Below are 5,093 nucleotides of genomic sequence, written 5' to 3'. Positions count from 1 at the left end.
AACTGGCCTTTGCTCACCCCCAGGTTGCCAGCAGCTCTCCATCCTCTCCATCCCTCAGTTGCTGGGCTGAAACCTGGGCTAGGGGCAGGCTCAGGGGGCACCCAGCCCGCTGCTCCCCCTGCGTCGGCTCTTGGGCCCTGCCCCATGGACACCTCGTCACTGAGCGCTGCCTTGGGCTGTTCTCTTGCAGGCAACTCTGGGTCTCTGGGTGATTCTCCAGGTGCCCAAGTGCCACAAGGCGATGAACCTTTATTCCTCCCGCCTGTTTGTGGCTCTGCTCTTCCATGTTGTCATCACCACACAGCAGATACCATCAGAGGAAGTTGCTACATTCTGGAGAGCATGCCAGGAGGAACACCGCCTTCACTGCAAGCCCAACAGGTCCCAGTCCCCCTGTCCTTCCCGTGCCCTTGTGGCCAGTGCCAGCGCTCCCAGTGTGACCTGGGCTTTGCTCTGCACACAGGTTTGCAGTGCAGGCCATGAAGGTTCTGCTCTGCCGACTGCAGCGGAACCATGTGATGCTGGCTCTGGAGCTCAAGGGTGGCTGGGACATGCTGCTGTGTGCTGACACCCAGCACTATGCTGTGGGTCTGCTGGCCAGGTGAGACCCCCTTCTCCCCACGGTCCCCAATATTTGTGCCCTGTGCCCAGGTGCCCCTCACAGTCTCTGCGGTCATGGGCCAGAGGGCCTTTGCACTGAGGGACAGCCAAGGAAACTGGAAAAGGCTTGGAGAGGAGGGTGCCCAGAAGGGTCCGCCTCACAAAGCGCCCACATCCTCTCCAGGGATGCTGGGGAAAGACCGGACCTCTGTGAGTCACTCCTGGGAGGGGTTTGGCCTTCCCACCTCAGGGCCTTTTTCCTCCCTTGCCAGGGTGTTGTGCCATGTCTTGGTCCCCTTCTGTTCCCGCATTGCATTCCGCCTGCTCCGGCCACAGAGCAGGGAAGAGCCGTGCTGGGATCTGCCCTCCCTGGCATTCCTGGTGGAGGTGAGCCTGTTGGCCAGCGCTGCCTGCCTCAGCTGCCTCCCGGCTCTCTGCCCTCTCGCAGCCGCAGTGCCTGGGACGGTGCCCACGCCCCGTGCTGCTGCCTGGGCCCAGCCCTGTGCGGTTCTGGGCTCCTGCCGGCCGGGTCCCCTGTCACTGCCCTGTGCCTTTCAGGTCCTCGGGGGCCTGGACTTGAGTGAATGCAGTGACAGCGTTCTGGAGATGATGTCAAGGCACCTGCGGAGCGAGTGCAGGGAGCGGCGTCGCCTGGCGCTCCGAGGCCTTGTGGTGCTCAGCAAGGATCCCTCGATGGTGAGAAGGGGGCAGCAGCTGAAGCTGCGCTGGGCAAAGCAGCCCCTTGGGCTGGCAGGGCTTCAGGAGCTGAGGCAGCTGCTCCCAGCTCTCCTGCCTCCCCTGCCCCAGTGCTTTGGGACAGGCCTTTGGCCTGTGGGCCCTGCAGCAGCAGGGTGGGCCTGCAGTGCCAGGGCGGTGTTGGCCGTGCGGCCGTCCACGGCTCCCCAGCCCACCCTTGTGTTCCGCACAGGCCAGAAGAATGTACCCGCTGTCTCAAAGCCTTCTGGAGCTGCTGGGGGATGCAGATGGAGAGGTGGTCAGCATGAGCCTCCACGTGTTCACAAATGTCCTCCAGCACAAAGACATCCTGGTATCCAGCACCACTGCCCCGAAGCTCGCTGAGGCACTCCTCCTGCTCTTTGACCATGTAAGGCTCTATGTCCACAGCCATGGGCACAGACTGCCCGCATACACTTTTCCCTTATGGATTTTCTGACATTGTCTCTGGTGAGCCTGGAATAATTGGTCTTAAAAGTCTTATCCTCCTCTTTTCTAAAGGACAGCAGCTATGTGCACTTGCTCTCTATTCAACTCTTTGACAAGATGATGAACTTGGTAGAGGATGAGGGAAAAAAGCCCATGAAGAAGATTTTGTGTCAGAGCTTGCTCCCACTTTTCTTGCACTGCCATGAGGACAACCAGCACGTGGCAAATGTGAGGTTTTGTGTGATGCTGGTGGATCTCTGGGAGGGGGCTGGGCTGTCTCCTGCCCTGGCGCCTGGCGGGCTGCAGCCTCCTCCAGGCCCTTGCCACAGGGACGCGGGTCCTGCGCCCTGGGCTCTGGGGCCATCTCTGGGTCTCGGCTGCTCTCCAGGCTTCTCGGGAAACGCTGCTTGGTGTGGCCGAGTTTTTGAAGAAGAGGAATCTCAAGAAGCTGCTGAAGAAGGAGCAGCTGTCAAAGTTTGCCGAGTGCCTGGTAAGGAGGGCCGGTAAGCCGCAGCCCCAGCCTGGAGAAGCCCCCTGAGCGCGGTGCTCGGTGTGCGGGCTGGCAGCTGTGCCCCTGCCCACTGCTGCAGCCCGAGGCCGCGCGGGCTCTGCTCCAGGCTCCTGCGGCCCGAGCCGGGTGCCCATGGAGCCGCGGCCCGGCGGGGCTGCGGGGCCAACCCTTCCCTCCTGCCGCTCTCTCCAGCTGGCAGAGGACAGGAGCAGAGTGGCCGAGCACCTGCGCCGGGCCCTGCCCTACCTGCAGAGCCCACAGGAGCCCCTGCGAGAGGCGGCCCTCAGGTTCATGGGTGAGCCACGAGCCGGGCCAGGAGGGCGTGTGGGCACAGGGCTGGCAGCGCCGCTGGCAGGGAGCTGTGCCGCTGGGCCTGACAGGCTCTGTGTTCCCAGGGATGGCGAGGCGCTACCTGAAGGGACAGCCAGCCGAGCTTCACCTTCTCACTCAGGGTGAGTGAGGGCAGCGGGCTGTCAGCGGGGGCTGGCCGGGAGAGCTGCAATGCCGGCCAGGGAGCTGCAATCCCTGTCCCGGCTGTGGCCAGCTTCGCTCCTTGTGTGGACGAGGGCTGGTGTGGGCAGGGCACAGAGAGATTTCAGGGACGCCACTGGGGGGATTCGTGACCAGCGCCTTGCGGCTGATCCTGTTGGGTCCTCATCTCTGTTAGGCATGGCAGGAGCTGGGAGAGATGGCCTTAGCAGAAGAATCGCTGGGTGGCCCTCTGGGCTCTGACTGTGGTAGTTTATCTGTCTTCCAGCCCTTGAAGCCATGAGCAAAGATGACAGCCCATCCTCCACTAACCTGGAACTTCAGGCAATTTTTGGACAGAGATGTACAGAACTAAGGTCATCTGCTGGATTCAGAGAACCACAATCCCAAGAAGAGTACCAGGAGACAGTGAAGAGAGCACCAGGCTCACCTGTTGCTGGCCACAGCTGTGTCTGCTTCAAGTTCCCATAGCTGCTGCCTTCGCCCTCCCTGTTAACAGCTCCCTCCCCATTCCCTGTTGTCAGCTCCTTCCCTCCAGCCCTCAGACCCTGCCCATCCCCTTTTTTTTTTCCCCATCTCATCCCTTCCCTTTCCCTTCCATTAATAAACAGTTTGGTTTCTCCCCCTTACCTGCATCTCTGTGGAGCTGAAGCGGCGCAAATCCCAGGCCCTGGGACACACAGGCCCCTGCTGCTGTTCCCTTCCACGCCGTGTTCTGTGCACACACACACAGAGGAACGAGGGCAGATCAGGCTGGAGAGGTGCCTGTGCTGAAGGTGCAGTTCCACAACCCTGTGGAGTTGCAGATCTTGCTGAGCAGCCTGGAGCCCCTGGAATTTGGAAGAGCCAACCTGAGTATGCTCTGAAGGCAGCTGTGAGGGATTCCATGGCAAGCTTCCACAGAGGGCAAAGGAGCTTGGAATGCTGGAAGTTTTCAGGAATAGCTTCCTGAAGGCTCAGCAGTGTCCATCCCTGCACAGGATCAGGGAGAGGGCAGAACCAGCCACCATCCGGGCTTAGCAGGGAGCTTTGGGTGTGCCTGAGGGCAAAGGAAGCAGCAGCGCGGTGCCCAAGACTGGGACACGCGACCCTGCCAGTGCCCGGAGCGCTGTCAGGCAGTGCTGGGATCCCGGCTGTGGTTCTGGTCCCCACAAGTGAGGAATTGCAGCCCCAGGCTCAGAGCCAGTCAGAAAGCCAAGCAAGTGAGAGCAGAGGGAGGGCACCCTTCCAGTCTCTCTTGGGCATGGCCACAAAACAGCCCCTGCTGCTTCTTCCTCCGCCTGTGTTTGGGCTGTGCTGGTGGCAGAGGCAGCCAGGCTGTGCTCTGCCTTCCAGAGCCTGTTGGGAGCGGGCATGAAAAGCGCTGTGTGCACAGCAGAGAGGCCTGGAAGGTGCTGGCAAGAGCGTCCTGCGGGAGCAGGGCTCTGGGCTCTGGCTGGGAACAGCCTGGTCTTGGTGCCGTGGGCGCAGGCAGGAGTTGAGGCAGGTGAAGAGGCAGTGAGCAGCTTGTGTTTGTAGAGGGCCTGGGGCTGCACGTCTGAGCCTCCACCTGGAAAGGCACTTGGGGGAATAGGAGCTAGAGCTGGAGTGCCTGTCCTGAAAGGACATGAAGTCCTTCAGCCTTGCCAGCGTTTCTTAAGGGTGTGTTGGTGTTGAGCAGAAAAGCTGCACATTTGGGGAAATGCATTTGGAGGACAGGGGCTTGCTTCTCAAGGAAAGTGCTTCCCAGGGAGCTCCCAGTGAGGCAGGTGCAAGTGTCCCCCTTTGGCTCTCTGTGCTCCTTTCAGTCCTTGAGGCCTGCTGCACTTGGCAGAGGGGCAGGGGAAGGGAGAAGGCTGTGAAGAGCAGGTTTGGCATCCACCTGGACCTGCAGAGACCAACACAAGCACCTGCAGCAGCGTGTGTTACCCCTGCTTTGGACAGAGGGGTGAGCAGAACCATCTCTGTCCAGCTGTGAGCCCCAAAGCTCTCTCTGAGAGCTGTGAATTAACAGGCCTTTACGCACACACTTTTCACATCTTCCCTGTCTGCTGTGTTTCAGCTCTTGGCTACATGCATTTGCCCTTGCTTGGTGGAAGCTGCTGTGGTCCAGGGCCAGCACAGAGCTGGGCTGGGTGGGCCAGGCAGCGTGGTGGAGAGTCTTGGCTGATCTTGGTGTGTGCCTGGCCTCAGAAAAGGCTTGGAAGGATTGCCTCCCAAGGTGTCCTGCTTCTTGGCTCTCCCTGTGCATCTTGGAGAGAACAAGGGAGGCATTTCTGGCAGCTGGGCATCAGCAGGCCTTAAAATGGGGGGGGGTGTTGTGGAGCGAGCCCAGCTGAGATACCCTGAG

Source organism: Taeniopygia guttata, chromosome 29, assembly GCF_048771995.1.
Source record: "Taeniopygia guttata chromosome 29, bTaeGut7.mat, whole genome shotgun sequence".
Classification (NCBI taxonomy): Eukaryota; Metazoa; Chordata; class Aves; order Passeriformes; family Estrildidae; genus Taeniopygia; species Taeniopygia guttata.
Note: the sequence above shows the minus strand (reverse complement) of the source record.